Source organism: Anas acuta, chromosome 24 (genome assembly GCF_963932015.1).
Source record: "Anas acuta chromosome 24, bAnaAcu1.1, whole genome shotgun sequence".
Lineage (NCBI taxonomy): Eukaryota > Metazoa > Chordata > Aves > Anseriformes > Anatidae > Anas > Anas acuta.
The window spans coordinates 1,154,494-1,175,203 of record NC_089002.1 but is presented as its reverse complement, the minus strand read 5'-3'; the positions used below and the strand labels follow the sequence as shown (position 1 = coordinate 1,175,203).

Genomic DNA, 20,710 nt, shown 5'->3' with positions numbered 1-20,710 from the left:
CTAATGTAAACGAAAACAAAGAACTGATGCCTCTTGCTTGAGTGCTGAAGCTCTTCTGACAGCCACTATCAGAAATCTGGCTCTAGGTGTGTGTTTCTTTTCTACTTGTGCCTTGTCAAGGTTTTTAGCTGCTTCTGTGAACCGTTACGTACCCTTAGAATAGAACCACTGCCAGGAGCAGGAATTTGAAATGCAGTCTGAAAAAGTACTAAAGTAAAGCAGCATTTCTGTGTAGCAGTTCTCTCTGGGTAGGGCTGGTCTTCAAAATACAAGTGGCTCAGAGGAGGAGGAGAATGTTGTTCTAAGGATATTGTTCTAAGATGCATTATTGGGAACACTCCAGATTAGTTTTCCTTAGCGCTCTGACAAATTTTGGAGACTTAAAATATTGCTGGACTCTCTTTAAATGTTGGTGCTTCTCCTCATTTCTTGATGATGACAGGGAAGGCTGCTAAGCCGATGGGAGAGATCCGTGTGAAAACACTGGAGGAAATCCGTCGTGAGAAAGCTCTTCGGAGACGCGAAACTCAAGCCAAAGGCGAGGCTGAAGGGCATGGTAAAACTGAAGATTCCAGCGCAGGGGCAAGACCTGCTCGTGCAGGTCGCATCAAAACTTTCCCTGAAGCCTTGTCTGAAAAAAAGAATAACCGCTTGGTAGAAGAGAAGAGAAAAGCAGGAGAATCCCCTAGCAAGAGCAAAATTCAGGGTGAGTCCAAGAAGCAGCTCGCTCTGTCTGGGCGAATGGATTGCACATTGTAGCCTTTCTCTCTCTCTCTCATGGGACACGAGGATGCACAAATGCACAAAGGAAACAAGTACCCAGCTTTCTTTATTTCTGCCGTTGACAAAACTTTTTTTTGTCTTTTTTTAAAGCACCTGAAAAAGAAGAAAAGAAGGCAGTGAAATTGAACCGGCCTTTTCCTACCCTTTCCTCTGTAGCTGATGTACAGGTGAGTCCTCTGTGAAGACACACATCCATTCGTACAATTTCTGATAATTCTGCCAAGTTTGGTTACTCACCGTGTGCCACCCTCTTGAGTGTGTTCTTACCCTTCAGCACCTGGTAGGAGCTGCAGAGCAGTCTAAATCCTATCACCAGCAGCATTTCCAGACAACTCTGTAATCCTCAAACTTGGAATCAGTCTCTTTATACCACAGCAACAAAGAAACCCTGTTAGCACCAGCTGAAATCTACACGGTTAACGTGGAGGGAATTCTTTTTGTTCTTACTGACTTGAGCTGTCAGACGTGAAGGATTTAATACGGAAGGCCAGAGTTCTGTGTTGAAGGAAATCAATCTGTCAGTGGATACTGTATAGGGGAACTTGTATGACTTTCTGCTGCTTAAAAAGAATGTGATAAATAGATGTACAGCAGAACACCCTAGCTGTTTAAAGAAGCTTGCCACAGTGGATATTGCAGATACGCGAGACTGTGTCCATAGTAAAGCATGGCTCTTGTTACACGCAGAATTTTATGGAAAAAAAAAACAAAAACAACAACAGTAACCTGAAGGATATTAATATGCTGTTCCACATCAAGACCATTTTGGAGGGATTGCTGATCAGATTTTCTTAACGAAATCTCCACGCACGGATTTTTTTTTTTTTTTTGTCCTATTCATGCACTACTTTTCTTTCCTTCTAGCCCACTCAGCAGAGTGGAACTCGTAAATGTCCAGAGAAGAGCTTTGAAGAGAGCCGGTGGGAGAAGTGGCAACAGCGAGAACAACAAGAGAAGCTTCGGAAGGAGGAAGCTGCTGTCAAATCTACTGCTGGCTTCTTTAATACTGAACCAGCAGGGAAAGTGGCAGCTCAATTGCAGGGCCAGGAAGCTAAAAGTAAGTGTTGAAGGTTAAGAGTTCCTTAGGTTGTCTTCTGAAATACAGGCAGAAGATGACGATTCTCATGCTGTAACTCTGGCTGGGTGCATTTTGCCACGCAATGCTACGAAGCGAAGTGTGTACTTTCTTTTTCTTAGTTTGTTTCTTTTCCTGCCAGCCAGATGTTAGGTAAGGAACGGGAGACTAGAAAATGACACTCCAAATTTGGACGTTGTAGAACAACTTAACTGTGGGACATCACTGCAAGGGAGAGGAAGCTGGTACAGCAGTTGCATACACTCTTGTCCTACTCTAACTGCTGCTTTTTCCTTTCCTAGAGGGAGCAGGACTTTAACTATAAAAGCTGTCTAGATTTGTGAACCCAGCTTGCACTTAGGATTGCTATGTGTCTGAGGTTTCCCTTGTCCTGGATTATTATTTACTGTAGCTCTTGGGTTTCTTTGTTCCTTTGTATGGATTGTTGGTAGACAGAGTTTACTATGTGGAAAACATTCCTGAGAATCCAGGCAATGGCGGTGTAATTCTGCTGGCCAAATGCATTTAACTGTGTAGAAGGACTGTGGAAATGGTGAAGAGAACCTGGATTTTTCCTGAGGCGGAGCAAGACTGTATCAGTTCTCTCTTCCTTTTACTCTAGCCAACTTGATGACATCTGCGAAGCCTTCGGGTGGGAAAGTCACTTTCCCCAAGAAGAAGGCACTGAAACGTAAGGCACCTGGGAGTTATCCCTCTGCCGTAGCAGCTGTGCAACTACGGACTGCCTTTGCTGCTGACATGATGGGACCTCCAGCCAAAAAAGCAGCCATGGTAAGGCCAGGGGCTAATGCAGAGATGGATCCCTTGTTAAATTTCTACCCTCCTCTAGGAGAAAAGGTGGAAAACTCAAACGTTCTGCAGGCCTTCTGTTTCCTTTTAAATCCGGGAGCTGTCTCCAGGATGCTTGTAGAACCCTTCTGTATTTAGGAGATGAATGGCACTCTTTAACCGGTACTCTGATGCTGTGATTTCTCTGGTGTGGGGGATTTTGTCCATTAATGCCATGTTCTTAAAAGACACAAGAGCATGAATAACGTCCAGGTGAATGTGAACTTTCTTCAGGAGCACCTTGGTTTTGTATTTTGGCCACGGCTCCGCAATGCCAGAGGAGAAGCAGTGTGGAGGAAAAAGCTATTAAGGAATCTTTTACCCATGTGTCATAAATACTGTTTTGCTGCTTTCTAGGGTGTTTCAGACGTGCCGGAGCACATCCCAGCCATCAGACTTGAAGAAAATCCCCCAAACAGGTGACAACCCCAACTTGTTCTTTCTCTTAATCAGTGTATATCCCCAGGGAAACGTACGTTCTGTCACATGTAGGAAAAAATGAGGGTTCTGAGATAATTAAAGCCAAAATCCATCAAAGGAATAAGTCACCTGAAACCACTTTCTAGCAGGAAATCTAGCAGGATTGCTTAATTAGGCTTTCTTTAAATGCTGCAAGTCAGCACAGCTTTCCAGTGACTTCTTGGGTTGTCTGAATACCTGAACGAGGAGGAGGTGAAGTTCTACTTCCTCGTGAGGTGATAGATGAGGAGTAGTGTCCTCTGCCTTTTGGTCCTCAAGAATGCCACCTCAACTCCAGGTGCCCTGGCTTCACGGATAAAGCCCCAGACTGAAAAATGTAGCTGGTAACACATCGGGCTCTAAATGTAGCCCTGGGTGGATTGATAACAATCCCTGTGTAAGATTGAAGCGTAGGAGGGCTTGCCTACAGTTTTAAGAGGCGGTTTGCAGAAAAGGGATTTCCCGTTAAGAAATGGCATATCCTGATTGTTCTTTCTTGCTTTCCCAAGACCTGAAGTGCGTCTTGGAAGCCCGGCAAGATTTGAGGAGCAGATGGAGATCAATCTCGAGACCTCGACCTCAGCTTCTTCCCAGCTAGAAGAGGCACGCACACGCCAGCTGAGTTCCACAGAGAACGCGCCCTTATCTGCGGATGAAGATTTTGAGAAGCTACTTTGGGAAATCTCAGGAGGCAGACTGGAAGCCAAAATCGACTTAGACCCAGGGAAGGACGAGGATGACCTCCTCCTTGAACTCTCCGAGATGATTGACAGTTGAACCGCGTAGTCCTATGGTATATTTAAAAATAAAAAATTAAAACTGTTCTTCTTGTTGGTGTACTGGGTCTGGCTGGAATGTTAACTTTCCCGGCAGCAGCCCATACACTGCCGTACTCTGTACTTGTAGCTGGAACAACAGATTTATCACAGCAGTGTTGTGTCTATTGCTGAGCTGTGGTGGCACAGTATTGGGCCTTTCTCTAACCCTCCTAGGGGATGGGCAAAAAGTGAGGAGAGAAACATCACTAGGGCAGCTGACCTAAACCAATCAAAGGGATATTCGATACCAAGTGATGTCACACTCAGCAATAAAAGGTCGAAACAGGAAGAAGAGGGGAGGGGTGGGCTCTCGTTGAGAAGACGTCGGTCCTCCTCTTGAACACCGTCTGCGTGCGTTGAGGCCTTGCTTCAAGGACGTGGTCAATCAGCGCTCATTTTTGGGATGTAGAGAGTAATTTCTTTCCTCTGCACTTCCATATAGCCTTCATTTATTTTGTTTGTTTGTTTTCCTCCCTTCTTTTTATTTTCCCTTTTCCCCTCCCTTTTCCCCTTTCCCTTTTTATTTCCCCTTAGTTAAATTGTTTAGTTCATGGTAGTCTTTATTTAATTATTATAATTATTTCCCTTTAATTAAATTAGTCTTATCTCAACCCGTGAGTTGTTCTTTGCTTTACTTCTCCCCCTCCTCATCTAAAGGAGGGGGAGTGAGAGAGCGGTTGTGGGGTTTAGTTGCCCAGCATGGTAAAACCACCACAGTTGGATACCCGTTCCACAGGGAACGCGCCCTTATCTGCGGATGAAGATTTTGAGAAGCTACTTTGGGAAATCTCAGGAGGCAGACTGGAAGCCGAAATCGACTTAGACCCAGGGAAGGACGAGGATGACCTCCTCCTTAAACTCTCCGAGATGATTGACAGTTGAACCGCGTAGTCCTATGGTATATTTAAAAAAAAAAAAAATTAAAACTGTTCTTCTTGTTGGATACCCCGAGGTGATCCTTTTTCTAACTGAGGCTTTGCAATGAGACTTAAAGCACAGTCCGAAGTGGTAGAAATTGGCAGGATCTGCACTCAGTTGTCCTAAATTTCCCTGCTGGTCAGAGTTAAGGTCTTGTGCATCCGTTCTGTAACTATAGGTGGCTACCTTCGATATCGAGAGGACAAAGCACTTCTTTTGGCACAGAAAGATCTCCATTGGCACGCCACGGTGGCTGCAAATCGATCTTCTGATGGAGCGATGCTCTGAAGGCTTAAAGATAAAGCTTCTTCCTTCCTCCCCCCTTGGCACAACTCGATGTTGGGCACATTGTGAAGCTTCGGTGTTCTGATTTCTCGGACAGTTGATACCCAAATCCTGGAGTTACTATGTCAACTCTTGACTTTTACTTGTGTATGCCATTGTTTTGACTGTACCCGTGTGTCGTGGTTCCGCTCGAGTGGGCAGCCAAGCTCCACCACAGCCGCTCTCTCACTCCCCCTCCTCAAAGAGGAATGGGGAGAAAATATGTGAAAAGGGCTCAGGGATTGAGATAAGGATGAGAAAATCCCGCAATAATTAGTGTAACAGGCAAACCAGACTCAGCATAAGAAGACAGATAGTAAGATTTATTGCTCATTACTAACAAGCTAGAGAAGTGAGAAACAAAGGAAAGAAACCAAAAGCACCTCCCCCCCATCCACCCTCTTCCACCTCCTCCCCCCGAGCGGCGCAGGGGAATGGGGGTTATGGTCAGTCTACAGCACTTCTTCTCTGCCACTCCTTCTCGGTCACTCTCGTCCCCTGTGCTGTGGGGTCCCACCCACGGGATGCAGTCCTTCCTGAACTGATCCGGCGTGGGCTTCCCACAGGCAGCAGCTCTTCCAGAACTGCTCCAGATATGGGTCCGTACCACGGGGTCCATCCCTCAGGAGAAAACTGCTCCAACCTGGCTCCCCCACGGGCAGCAGCTCCTGCCAGGTCACCTGCTCCTGCGTGGGCTCCTCTCCACGGGCTACAGGTCCGGCCCAGAATCTGCTCCGGCAGGGGTCTTCCACAGGCGGCAGCCTCCGTCGGTGCAGGGCCACCTGCTCCACCGTGGTCTCCTCCACGGGCTGCAGCGTGGAACCCTGCTCCACCGTGGTACTCCATGGGCTGCAGGGGGACATCCTGCTTCACCATGGTCCTCACCACAGGCCGCAGGGGACTTCTGCTCCGGCGCCTGGAGCACCTCTCCCCCTCCTTCTACACTGACCTTGGCACCTACAAGGCTGTTTCTCACTCCCTTGACTCTCCCAGCTGCTGTGTGACGCAGCGTTTTTTTCCCTGACTTAAATATGCTCTCACAGAGGCGCAAGACAACATCGCTTATTGGCTCAGCTCTGGAAAACAGTGGGGCCCTTCCCAAACATGGGGCAGCTTCTAGATCTTTCTCACAGAAACCACCCCCATGGCCCCCTGCTGCCAGAACCTTGCCACGTAAACCCACTACACCGTGTCAGATGATGAAGCTGTAGGGGTGGGAGGGAGCAGAATCGTTATTCCAGTGTGTTGTGGACCAAACTTGCTGCCAGGAGTGGGGGTGGGGGTCAGCCACCCAGCCTTACTTTCAGTTATCAGGGATGATCAACTGGTGAAAAGCAGCAGCTCTGCCATGCGGCTCCGCTACCCCCACTCCCTTCTCTTGTGCTGTACCAAAGTTCCCCCAGGCTTTGGTTGGTGCTTTTTGTTGGTGTGAGGAATCCGGGGCGAGCAGTCGGGACTCTGCCGCAGTCACGGGGTCGATGAAGGGTTGTTTAAGTGCCTCTTGGTTTTAAAAGTTGCTCCCCTGAGCTGCTGGCTCTGCTGCCTGCAGATTTATAGTCCTTCCATTTGTTTCTCTGTCCGTCTGCCGCTTCCTTATCATGAGTTCCAGTGTCTTGTTTCGAGATATACGGTCCTTGTCTGGGGATTGTCCTTGCCTCCCCAATGCCTCCTTAATCAATCCCCCCTTTTCTTTTCCCATGCAAATTCTTTTGCATCAGATGCTTCTATTATTTGCAGTAACACAACAAAGCAGGCATCTAAACAACATGCACACAAATATTCCTAACACTACTACTGCGATTAGAGCAATGAAGACTTGTTTCAACCATTAGAAATTGGGCAACCAGGAGGTTAACTTATTCCATATTTCACTAAAACTAAACTAAATATGAAAGATCATCTTTACTGCTCTCATGTAGGATCCTTGTCTGCTTCCATATTTCTTCCAGGTCGGTAGAGATCCTTCCACTCTGATCTACATACATACAACAACTTGTGTTTATTACTGTACAGACTCCCCCTTGAGTGGCCAATAACAAGTCTAGGGCCATCCGATTTTGTAATACTACCTGTGATAAACTAGATCTCTCTTCTTGTTGAGCCTTTATAGCATCCGGAATTTTGTTTTCTAACTTCTCTATAATTGCAGAAATATTAACTATTGCCTTTTCCAATTCACTCACTCCTAACCATGGGATAAACCATCGAACAAAACTATGAAAAGCGGTGTGTCTCTCTATCAATGGATTGTTAATTTTTTGTTTCATTCTCCGGATATGATTTCTCAAGTAACCTCGAGGCACTACATCATGTACTGTCATATTGGGGACTACTGCTCCAAGAGTGCAAGTCCCCTTCCAGTTCTCGGGCAAGACCTTACGGGCTGTATCATTGCATAGCCAATACCACCCTTTTCCTTCTGGAACTGGCCAGCTGGTTGAATTTGCCCAACTGCTAGTTGTACTAATATCAATTGTTTGATTACAAGATGTCTGATTTCCCACATAAGTAGTACCCGTATTTATACAATCCTGTTTTCCCATACCCTTAGGCGGGTTACGCCTTTGTACACATACATAGTAAGATTCCAATGGAACGAAGCTACTAACTTCTAGTTCCAAAACTTCTTCATCTTTTTGCCCCCAAGATGTGTTTTCCCACAAATCAGTCCAAGATAAGTTTGCAGGCAAGGGAATGCCGATTGTGCTGTACCAAAGTTCCCCCAGGCTTTGGTTGGTGCTCTTTGTTGGTGTGAGGAATCCGGGGCGAGCAGTCGGGACTCTGCCGCAGTCACGGGGTCAATAAAGGGTTGTTTAAGTGCCTCTTGGTTTTAAAAATTGCTCCCCTGAGCTGCTGGCTCTGCTGCCTGCTACAGCAAATGTTCGGGTGCCATCAGCATCGCGCTTGGGCGTGGGCACTGACCCTGCGGAGGACAGAGCTGAGATTCGGATGTATTGTGTACCCTGCCACCAGCCATCGATTTTTTTACCCCTAGCAGATCAATTTTGAATTATTTTCCGAACTTTTCACGGCACGGTAGGCTCTTCCCGCTATGATTTGTGAAGCTGTGGGGGCCCTCAGGCATTTGCTGCTGGCAGAGGAAAAGCGCTTGTTGAATTTGTTGTAAATACTTAATGTTGGGACAAAACCACGCGTCTCTGTGTTGAGGGATGGGGATCGAGAAGCAACCCCACTGCTATGCCAGAGTCCCTATAGGCAGTGTGGGTTTTCTCTCTATGCAAGCCTCATTATTCAGAGGCAGAGTATGGCTTCGTCCATTCAAGGTCCAGAATCAGTTGTCAAATGCTAGGCAAAGCCAGTGGCTCCTGGGCTATGGGACAAACTAACCCTAGAGCAAAACTCCTCCTTGTCCTCTTACCTGGGGCCCTTTCTGCGATTCCTTTAGGGTGAGTCAAGGCTATGATCTCCACCTTCTGGGGATGGTGTTTGAGCTATGTCCTACCTCAGTGCTGAGACTCTTTTGCCTCTGTAGAGGCCCTTTGCCATGACACGAGTGACGATGAGAACTAAAATCAACTAGCCTCTGAAACGTTCTTGTTCCCAAGCACAGTTTTTTCACTGGCTTGCTTTAACTCCTAGTTTTTGGCCGAGAAGCTATTGTTTCTCTGTGCCTTTAATAAGAGGCTTTCTCTGGAGCCAAGTCAGGATGGCAAGATTGAGCTGGGCAAGGCTATCGAGGAGGAAATTCAATCTTCCCAGCTGGGTGTCTGACCCTTGGAGCCCGGGCCAACTGATCTGAAGCGGCTGTAAAAGCTTTATTTCGCAGCATCGCTGTCTTCCCTGCTCGCATTCTAGGCACGGTGTTTCTGCTGACAGCATCTTCCACCTCCTCAGCAGAAGCTGCTTCTTTCTTTAAACGTAGTACAGGCTGGACGCAAAGAAAGAAACTGTTAGCGGTGCTTTTAGCTATTTAAATGGGGAGAAAACCAGCCAATGTTTATTTCTTTGTCCAGGGCGGACACGAATGCTTGCGTGACGTGGGCTCCTCTCCCACGTCCTTAATTGCCAAGCCGGTAGCGGCTCTGGTGACGTGTCCCGTGGGTGTCTGTGCAGTGACGGGGCTGCCTCACCCCTGTGTACCCCAGGACAGACATTTGGGGGGCTCTTTGCTGCTACCACAGGGCGCAACCTGCGGGTCCTGGGGCAGGCAGGATGAGTGCTGCTGGGCCCGGAGGGTAGGCCTGGCCTGAGAGGAGACAGTAAAGGAGGCAGGTTTGGGGCTTAAAGCAGGCTTGTCCTGCCCCAGCCTTCTCCGGAACCTGTGTGCCTGGCTCTGGAAAGCCGGGACAAGACATAAAATGACTCGCAGCTTGCCAAGAGAGCTGCGGTGCTGGAGGAATGGCCGCCTCAAGGGGCTGAGGCCAGGCACCATCACGGGCAGGACTCGAGAGACGAGGCACGATCTTGGCACAGACACAGAAGGGAAGGGGAAGCACTGCTCTGCTGGCCCTGAGCGGTGCAGCCCCAGGAGAAAAAAAAAATCTGTGTTTCCTTACGCTGATGTCCACGCTGAAGGGGCAGAAGGGTTCTGTGCTGTTGCTTGGGTCAGCCTTGTTGCCAGGTTGGGAATGTTTAGCCTACCGGTGCTTCGGTGCTGTTGGGCTGCACTCAGAGTGTGAGCTCTGGGCGTTATTTCTCAACTACTGCGTTATTGGAGCGTACGGAGCCGAGATATTCTGCGGATAGGTGATTTAAGCCACGTCAGAACCACCGCTGTGGCGTGTGCCAGCGTCGGACGCCCGTTCGACTGATCGGGCGGAGCAGGTGAATTGAATTTGGTGCTGGGTGGCGAGGTGGTGTTGGGAGAAGAGCTAGGCTAAGGAGAGCTTCCTCTTGCTCTGCCCCTTCCCATCTCAAACGGCCGCTTCCTGGGGAGATGGGTTCGTTGGGAGGCTAACTACAACGTTACAGTGAGGATGAGGAATCCTCTTTAGTCCCGTAGGTATTTGCTGCCAGGCCGCAGCGTTGATTTCAGAAATTGTATTTAAAAAAGGAAAAAGAAAGGAAATCCGTATTCTTTAACATACTCTCTTGTCTCGGAGAGTAGATGTAGGAGCTTCAGCAGTGCCCTTCCTCCCGAAAGGATTCCCAGTGTCTGCTCAGACACTGAGGAGGAAAATAGAGGAGAGCCACCCGATATAAATAAAGGCAAGAAGGGGTTATGGATTAAGGGAAAACCACTACTTCAAAAATTGGTGCTCTCTACAAACCGGTTAAGGGTTTGGGACCTGCAGGTGCTGCCTCCACCTGTGTGCGTTGCAGTCGTGCCTGTTGCCACTGAGCAAAACGGGGAGAGCTGCTTTGTCGAACGCGGCGTGTTAAAGCACGTGCCACTGCCTGGAAGAAAAGCACGGACTTCCCTCGTGTGGGACTTCTTCCCTAGCCATCTGTGGTTTACCTGATGGTTTCCCATAAGCTGTGAATGTTTAAAAGAAAAAAACCAACAAAACCCAACACCAACGTTGAGAGTGGTGAGGCAGATCCTCACCTGGGGCCTCAGAATCAGCGGTGACATCACCATGCGAAGCATTGTGTGCGCTTCGGGTCGGGGCTGCTGCGAGCCTCGCAGCGGGGAGGGAGAGCGGATGCGGGGTGCCTCTGTGTCAGCCCTCTGCCCTGGTGGCTTCGTGAGCACTGAGAGTTTGACTCCTGTGTTCCCAGCTTTCGCTTCCGCACCTGCGGTGTGGCAGAGCCAGCGAGCTGCTTCCTCAGCTGGAGGAGGAAGAGGAGTGACCTCAACGTTGCCGAGGTAAAGCACAATTCTTGAAAAGATTTGGCAAAGATGTGGGTTGTAGCAGCGCGGCTGCTGCAGCTGCAGCAGATCCTGGAGCATTGGAGAAGACAGAGAGGGGTTTCTTCGTGAAAAGAATGCTGTTAAAAGTGTTTTCATGCCAGAAATGAGGATAAACGCCTCTGTTGTTTGACATCCTCTATTGACCTGGCACATTGGCATTACAGCGTACCTGGCACGCTGTTTGTATTAAAAAAACAGGTCTTTTAGTCAGGGCAGGCCAGAAACCTGCCTTGGCACTTCCACATGGCAGCAATGCTTACAGACCCTGCATCCTGGCTGCCAGGCCAGGATCTAAATCCGATGGTGCTGTTGGTAAACTGAAGCTCAGGAAGCGCTTCTGGGTTTTTCGGTACTTCCATGTGAATTTTTACCCTGTGAAGATGGTGTCTTAAGCTATTTTCGGAACAACAAATAGGTTGAAAAGCAGTTTCAGTTTAACATCTGCATGCTTGGGTGTTATTAACAGAGCTTTGTATACTGAGCTGGTGCTTGGTAGGAGAAAAAACATAAACCTTACCTGGGAAACTTGGACCCCCTCAGCTACATGCTGCTAGGAGGAAACTCAGATGTAAGAACACACTTAAATAACACATCAGCAGAGCTGTTGTGCTCCTGACCACCAAAGGCACCTTTTTCCAACACCGTCGTACTGGAAGTTGATGCAGCTGGTTCCATCCGTAACGTGGGACTGTAGAGTGCTGTAACAGAAATATTTTTTCACAGCTTTGGAGAAAGTGAAGCAGAGAAAACCACACATAACCACTGATAGCTGGACCCCAAACTGCCACAGACTGACAGTGATGCCCACTGGATATCTCCTGAGACCCTGCTGCCTTCTGACTGCTCCAGCAGAAGTCCCGTTTTAATTAGCCAGCAGGTCCCTCTGAGTGGCTTTGCTAAAACTCCCGCCGTAGGAAGTATCCTACGGGAGCCAAGTTGCTAAACTGATGTGTGGGTTTCCCTTAACCCCCTCACCCCTGACTTTCCAGCTCCTGACGACACTGCCAACGTGTGCAGTGTCACCGTGTGCCAACTAGGTGCCAGCTGCCATGGTTTGTATATTGTAAAAGTAGTGATTTGGGACTCGTGAGCACTGAGAACAGGTTAGCAATTGCTTAAGAGCTTTACTTGTGTCGCTCTTGGGCTGGGGGATGCGTGAAACATCTTAGGCTTGAAAGTGATTCCCTGCAGAGTGATGTGCTCAGATCTGCACAACAGATCTGTCGTTCTGGTCACCTTATTAGATCCCTGCTTGAGAGGGTGCTTGCAAGAATCGATTCCTCTTCACCTTGATGTGTCAAGCTAAAGAGAAATCCGTGCCGAAGCGCTGTCTGATCAGACGAGTGCCTCGGTTCAGGATTGTTCTTTGACAGCTGCAGAAACACCAGGACAGTCGGCGCCTTCAGGAACAGATTAATTTGATCTTGAGGCTGTCATAAAACAGGTCCCTGAAGTTTGAAGACTCTTCCAATAGTTTGGGCCAGCAAGGAGCAGCTGTAGCTGGCGGCTGCGGTAACTCGGGGCTCAGAGTCTCAGAGAGCGTGGTGAAAGGTGACCCCCAGCTGGCTGCTGGAGGAAGCTGAGGCAGCGTTCAGCTCTAACCTTTGCCTTCTTGGCTGGCATCTTTGCACTCCTGCTGTCAGTGGGTGTTGAGTGTCCTTCCCCCCAGCCTCAGAACGTGCCCTCAGATGTAGGCAGCGTTTAGCAGCTAGAATTCACTCCAATATAAAGAGTACAAATCATGCGTTTTCTGCTTTTGCTTTGGAACTCTTAGCTTGAGGTTTTCCTGCAGGCCATGAGGTTTCTTGCAGCAGCAGGGATGAGTTCTGTTAGCAAGAGGCTGTTCTGTGCTTCGACTGTGGGAAGATGAATGGTTCCCTGTGCACCGTTAAATAGAACTTGACACCTAGCACACCGCACTTGCAGCCTGTGGGGTGCTTTAACAAGCAGGTAAATCAGCAGAGGCTGTTTTGCAGCCGGGGTGATGCTGGCTGATTAAAAAGCAGGGGCAGAACAAGGAGTTTCTGGTGTTTGTTCTTGCTTGTCATCCGACTCTCCACTTCCACTGTTCTTTAAAAAAACAAAAACAAACAAACAAAAAAAACAAGGGGTAAGCATCTTGAATATCTTTACTATAAATGGAAGGCACAAAACAAGCCAGCAACAGAGACTGTCTAAGAGAAATACTTGGTGCTTTATAAACAAACAAGGAAGTACCCTTAGGTGGGTGTGATAATCCTCCTCTAATGCGTTTTTGGAGTGCAAAAATAGATTTGTTCCTTTCTTGCTCTTCTCTCCAGGACAAAGGCAGAATAGCCAACTGCAAAGTTAGAGCAGGGAGGTCCGTTTGTTCCATACTGAGAAAGACAAGCCTGTAAAACAAACTAGACAGATTTTCTTTGTGTTATTTATCTTCCTTCAGCAAAGGCAAAGCTTATGACACCTGTTGGTGTGTATTTCCAGGATTTGGGAAAAAGGCTTTGCTCTCTTCGAGAGACTGATAACTTGATTTGATCAACTGAAGAAAGCTGCAAAACTGTTTGTTCCTCATTATTTTTCGCTTGTTACTTTCTTTAGGGTTACTTTTAAAAAGCAGATTTCACTGATCACAAGCCAGTAGAAGACTTTCAGCCCAAGCAAGGGTGAAGACAGCTCTCTCCAAGAGCAGAGGAAGTCCCTGTGGAGAGAAGCCGAGCTTGTTAGCAGAACTCGTCGGCATGTCTAAACAAGGAGACGATTGCTACTTCTATTTCTATTCTACCTGTACCAAGGTATGGCTGGCTTTCCTTTGCTTTGCTTTGTTTCCCCATTTTTTTCAGGAAGGAGTAGATTAGGAGGAGGAAGCACACTGGTCTGTGGTTAACTTGAGAACCAGATAGATTCTGAATTCAGTTGTAGCAACATTAGGCAGCAGCATGGCCATTTTTGAGGCTGTACTCTCTTTTCCTTGTTGGTTTCCTTTTGGTTCCAGGGAGACAAATGTGCCTACCGCCACTGCGAAGCTGCTCTGGGCAATGAGACGGTCTGCAAGCTGTGGCAGGAGGGTCGTTGTTTCAGGAATGTCTGCCGATTCAGACACATGGAAATTGACGTGAGTGCCTAACGATGTGTTCTCAAAAGAAATCAACAAAAGCCTTTTTCAGTGCCCTAGGTGTACTGATGGTGCTTTTGCAGGATAGATTCGTTTGCTTCCAAATCATACTGGTTTCTCTTACCAAGAGAGGGGGTGGGAGGAAGCAGAGGGAAATAAAATCAATGCCTTAGGTATGTCTTAGCAAGATATATCTATTTTTTGATTATTAGATGCTGACAGTTTTCTCAACAGATGCAGAATAGCTGTTAAATAGACTGCTAAAACCTGCTGGAGCAGGGAGGTAATAAACAGGCTGTTCTATCCTCATGGGAGCAGGCTTGATAATGAACTATTGGGTCTCTTCTGACCCACAGTCCTTCAGATGACGCTGTTCTAGCTGCCTGGGGTAGGAAGTGGGGAAAGTTAAAGGTGCAGAAGAACTAAGTCTCCAAGAAGTAGTTCTAGACAGGGTTAACCTAGGCAATTTCGGATGTTCTTTTTCCCTCTGAATAATCCTAGTATAATCCTAGGTGTATTAGTTTAACCCACCCTCAACTGATGTCTGCGAGTGCCTGTCTTCTCAAACTGAATGATGACAAATCTAAATGTGCATAGTGGTTGCAGCTTATGCAAACTTTGTGAATATGCCCAGAAATACTACACTTAACTGAGAACCTGACCTTTGGAATGATGTTTCAGCACTGTGTTGTGACAGCTGTCATGATCTGGAGCTGTGCATCTCTTTGCAAGCCTCAGGTGCATGTTATCACGAGCTTTTCTTTCTTTCTGTCTTCAGAAAAAGCGCAGTGAGATTCCCTGCTACTGGGAGAACCAGCCGGGAGGCTGTCAGAAAGCCAACTGTGCTTTTCATCATGCAAAGGGACGTTACATCGATGGACAATTCTTCCCACCAAGCAAGAGTGAGTTTAGGTCCTTTTTCTTTAAGCGCTGAAGACTTAATGTTGAGTATTACTTAGTGGGTGCCAATCCTGTAGGGGGCATCAGGTAACTGTTCATTTGTGAGTGCGGGAAAAGGTCTGCAGTCATAGGTGGTCACTTAAACCGAGTGTACTGCTGGTGTTTGTTTTCTGCTTTCGTGCTCGGCTTCTCTTTGCTTTGTGTGATGTTTGCCTTGCAGTTTGCTTCCTGTTGTTTCATCTTTTGCTGGGTGGTAGGGAGATGTGTTGTTGCTCGAAGGGAAGTCATTGTTCCCGGTGTAAACAGTGATGGGATGGGCAAAAGGAGATGCTGAATTCGTTGTCTGTGCGGGTTATCTGCCTTTCCTACCATCTCTTTGCATTGTGGTCAAAGTTTTAAACTGCCATATTACCGATGATCCTCCTCTTCCTCTAGCTACACTGCCAAGTCCGCCTGAGTCCGCGGACGATGAGTTGAAAGTGGCTCAGATGTCACTGCAGCAAAAGAAACTTTCTGTCCAGTCAAACCCCTCTCCACAGCTAAGGGGGTGATGAAAGTGGAAAACTCTGAAAATGTCCCAAGCCCTACACACCCTCCAGTTGTAATCAATGCTGCAGATGATGATGAAGATGATGATGGTGAGCATGTGTTGGTTCGTGGAAGGAATTTGTGCTGTAAATGATTGTGTTAAATCTTTGGTTCTTGAAGGAATCTGTGCTGTACATGAATGTAGAAATCACAGATGACCCGAGGTCTGACTAGCGATAGGGCAGGCAGTCTGGCCAGGTCACTGGTGGCTTTGTCTGGCAGTCAGTGGACAGAACCTGAAACGTTGGAGGAAAGCTTAGAACCACTCCTGCTTTAGCTGGTCTGTTGTGTAAAGTTCTATGTGAAACTAGGAAGGAAATTTCTTATTCCTGTCTGAAGAGCAATGTGTTGTGTAGTAGTTAAAGCTGCAGAGAGAATCTAGAGTCCTAGATGTTTTGTCCTAGTGTATTCTACTTCGGAGTTCAATAGGGGGGTAACTGAAAAACAGAAGAGTAACGAGAAGAAAGAGCTGTAGAAGACAGTGCTATATAAGAAGCAATTTCTGAAGCATTAAAGAGGCTGACAGTGGCAGGTGTGGACACAGTATGACAGGAGTTTGTGTATAAATTGTTTAGAGCTGTGCAAATGCCTTTTAAAGGGAAAAAAGCGTGGAAGTACTTTTACTCGTAGACATTCACCTTAGAAAGGACTATTTCTCAGCATTTGTACCTAATTGTATTCTGCTTGCTTATGCAGCTTTGTTCTGCACAAAGTATAGCTGTCAAGCAGACTCAGATTCACGCTCTACTATCTCAGCTGGAATTTGGAGGAAGCACTGAGACTCGTAATATTTTTTTTCTATGTTAATTATAGTTAAAATATGAGTTTATGTGGTTTAGCTGTCAAAACAGTGTCTGACTGGGTTTTTTGGACATGGGCTAACAGGATAATATTTCTGTTGGCTACTGGTTTCTGTGAAATAGAAAAAAAATTCCCTTTTGTTTTAGGGGAGGAACCTGTGGTTCGACTAGATCTTGCTGATAGACAAGGAAAACGGAAAGCCTCCGCAGGTAAGAACTTTTTATGAGCTTTTACGTAGGTGCTGCCTTCTATATATGACTGCATTAAAGAGTATTTTTGAGGTATGAAAGGAAAATACATTGCAGTGGAGATCTGTGTTGACTGCAGAAATGGCAAAAAAAAAAAAAAAAAAAATCATTTAGCAGCTGAAAGGCAATTCTATGAAAATATGCTTGAAAAATAGAAGCTTATTGTTGACTGTTCTCAAACCTTCCTGCAAAGAAAAGTTCTTACAATATTCCTTGTTTTCTCTGAAGATGATGTAAGCACCGTTCCAGTGAAGCGCAGCCTTGCTGAAAGGCTGGGGAAGAAGGTAGAGGCTCCGGGAAATGCTGACAAAGCCCCCAAGAGAGATACAGGTACTAAACGGGCATCTGGATTGGATTCCTGGGTTTTGTATTTAGTCTTTCTGTTTGTCCTTTTCCAGTGATGTTTCTTTTTGCATGTTGGCTGAGGTCGTAATCACTGGGATTCAAAGTTCCCTTTCCTGTCTTGTTTTGAACTGTGAACCTGAAGTTGACATTATGCAGCCTCCCTAATTCGTTCTGTTTCTGTTTTGCAGTTCAAGTTGCCAAGTCTCTGAAGGACAGGCTGGGATTACCTCCTAAACAGACCAGTACTGAGAGAGGTAACAGCTAGATATTAAATATGCTTTCTCCTCCTTCCTTTCCATGAACTTGGACTGCTTTCATCCATCCCTAAAAACTAATGTAAACGAAAACAAAGAACTGATGCCTCTTGCTTGAGTGCTGAAGCTCTCCTGACAGCCACTATCAGAAATCTGGCTCTAGGTGTGTGTTTCTTTTCTACTTGTGCCTTGTCAAGGTTTTTAGCTGCTTCTGTGAACCGTTACGTACCATTAGAATAGAACCACTGCCAGGAGCAGGAATTTGAAATGCAGTCTGAAAAAGTACTAAAGTAAAGCAGCATTTCTGTGTAGCAGTTCTCTCTGGGTAGGGCTGGTCTTCAAAATACAAGTGGCTCAGAGGAGGAGGAGAATGTTGTTCTAAGGATATTGTTCTAAGATGCATTATTGGGAACACTCCAGATTAGTTTTCCTTAGTGCTCTGACAAATTTTGGAGACTTAAAATATTGCTGGACTCTCTTTAAATGTTGGTGCTTCTCCTCATTTCTTGATGATGACAGGGAAGGCTGCTAAGCCGATGGGAGAGATCCGTGTGAAAACACTGGAGGAAATCCGTCGTGAGAAAGCTCTTCGGGGACACGAAACTCAAGCCAAAGGCGAGGCTGAAGGGCATGGTAAAACTGAAGATTCCAGCGCAGGGGCAAGACCTGCTCGTGCAGGTCGCATCAAAACTTTCCCTGAAGCCTTGTCTGAAAAAAAGAATAATCGCTTGGTAGAAGAGAAGAAAAAAGCAGGAGAATCCCCTAGCAAGAGCAAAATTCAGGGTGAGTCCAAGAAGCAGCTCGCTCTGTCCGGGCGAATGGATTGCACATTGTAGCCTTTCTCTCTCTCTCTCATGGGACACAAGGATGCACAAATGCACAAAGGAAACAAGTACCCAGCTTTCTTTATTTCTGCCGTTGACAAAACTTTTTTTTGTCTTTTTTTAAAGCACCTGAAAAAGAAGAAAAGAAGGCAGTGAAATTGAACCGGCCTTTTCCTACCCTTTCCTCTGTAGCTGATGTACAGGTGAGTCCTCTGTGAAGACACACATCCATTCGTACAATTTCTGATAATTCTGCCAAGTTTGGTTACTCACCGTGTGCCACCCTCTTGAGTGTGTTCTTACCCTTCAGCACCTGGTAGGAGCTGCAGTGCAGTCTAAATCCTATCGCCAGCAGCATTTCCAGACAACTCTGTAATCCCCAAACTTGGAATCAGTCTGTTTATACCACAGCAACAAAGAAACCCTGTTAGCACCAGCTGAAATCTACACGGTTAACATGGAGGGAATTCTTTTTGTTCTTACTGACTTGAGCTGTCAGACGTGAAGGATTTAATACGGAAGGCCAGAGTTCTGTGTTGAAGGAAATCAATCTGTCAGTGGATACTGTATAGGGGAACTTGTATGACTTTCTGCTGCTTAAAAAGAATGTGATAAATAGATGTACAGCAGAACACCCTAGCTGTTTAAAGAAGCTTGCCACAGTGGATATTGCAGATATGCGAGACTGTGTCCATAGTAAAGCATGGCTCTTGTTACATGCAGAATTTTATGGAAAAAAAAAAAAAAAACAAAAAACAAAAACAACAACAGTAACCTGAAGGATATTAATATGCTGTTCCACATCAAGACCATTTTGGAGGGATTGCTGATCAGATTTTCTTAACGAAATCTCCACGCACGGATTTTTTTTTTTTTTGTCCTATTCATGCACTACTTTTCTTTCCTTCTAGCCCACTCAGCAGAGTGGAACTCGTAAATGTCCAGAGAAGAGCTTTGAAGAGAGCCGGTGGGAGAAGTGGCAACAGCGAGAACAACAAGAGAAGCTTCGGAAGGAGGAAGCTGCTGTCAAATCTACTGCTGGCTTCTTTAATACTGAACCAGCAGGGAAAGTGGCAGCTCAATTTCAGGGCCAGGAAGCTAAAAGTAAGTGTTGAAGGTTAAGAGTTCCTTAGGTTGTCTTCTGAAATACAGACAGAAGATGACAATTCTCATGCTGTAACTCTGGCTGGGTGCATTTTGCCACGCAATGCTACGAAGCGAAGTGTGTACTTTCTTTTTCTTAGTTTGTTTCTTTTCCTGCCAGCCAGATGTTAGGTAAGGAACGGGAGACTAGAAAATGACACTACAAATTTGGACGTTGTAGAACAACTTAACAACATCACTGCAAGGGAGAGGAAGCTGGTACAACAGTTGCATACACTCTTGTCCTACTCTAACTGCTGCTTTTTCCTTTCCTAGAGGGAGCAGGACTTTAACTATAAAAGCTGTCTAGATTTGTGAACCTAGCTGGCACTTAGGATTGCTATGTGTCTGCGGTTTGCCTTGTCCTGGATTATTATTTACTGTAGCTATTGGGTTTCTTTGTTCCTTTGTATGGATTGTTGGTAGACAGAGTTTACTATGTGGAAAACATTCCTGAGAATCCAGGCAATGGCGGTGTAATTCTGCTGGCCAAATGCATTTAACTGTGTAGAAGGACTGTGGAAATGATGAAGAGAACCTGGATTTTTCCTGAGGCGGAGCAAGACTGTATCAGTTCTCTCTTCCTTTTACTCTAGCCAACTTGATGACATCTGCGAAGCCTTCGGGTGGGCAAGTCACTTTCCCCAAGAAGAAGGCACTGAAACGTAAGGCACCTGGGAGTTATCCCTCTGCCGTAGCAGCTGTGGAACTACGGACTGCCTTTGATGCTGACATGATGGGACCTCCAGCCAAAAAAGCAGCCATGGTAAGGCCAGGGGCTAATGCAGAGATGGATCCCTTGTTAAATTTCTACCCTCCTCTAGGAGAAAAGGTGGAAAACTCAAACGTTCTGCAGGCCTTCTGTTTCCTTTTAAATCCGGGAGCTGTCTCCAGGATGCTTGTAGAACCCTTCTGTATTTAGGAGATGAATGGCACTCTTTAACCGGTACTCTGGTGCTGTGATTTCTCTGGTGTGGGGGATTTTGTCCATTCATGCCATGTTCTTAAAAGACACAAGAGCATGAGTAACGTCCAGGTGAATGTGAACTTTCTTCAGGAGCACCTTGGTTTTGTATTTTGGCCACGGCTCCGCAATGCCAGAGGAGAAGCAGTGTGGAGGAAAAAGCTATTAAGGAATCTTTTACCCATGTGTCATAAATACTGTTTTGCTGCTTTCTAGGGTGTTTCAGACGTGCCGGAGCACATCCCAGCCATCAGACTTGAAGAAAATCCCCCAAACAGGTGACAACCCCAACTTGTTCTTTTTCTTGATCAGTGTATATCCCCAGGGAAACGTACGTTCTGTCACATGTGGGAAAAAATGAGGGTTCTGAGATAATTAAAGCCAAAATCCATCAAAGGAATAAGTCACCTGAAACCACTTTCTAGCAGGAAATCTAGCAGGATTGCTTAATTAGGCTTTCTTTAAATGCTGCAAGTCAGCACAGCTTTCCAGTGACTTCTTGGGTTGTCTG

The 20,710-nt window shown here is 46.4% G+C and overlaps 2 pseudogenes; both read left to right on the top strand.

Moving 5' to 3' along the window:
* LOC137844229 (zinc finger CCCH domain-containing protein 11A-like) overlaps positions 1 to 4,005 on the top strand; it is a 23,396-nt pseudogene extending 19,391 nt beyond the window's left edge.
* The window catches only part of LOC137843878 (zinc finger CCCH domain-containing protein 11A-like), a 22,715-nt pseudogene extending 2,005 nt beyond the window's left edge, over positions 1 to 20,710 (top strand).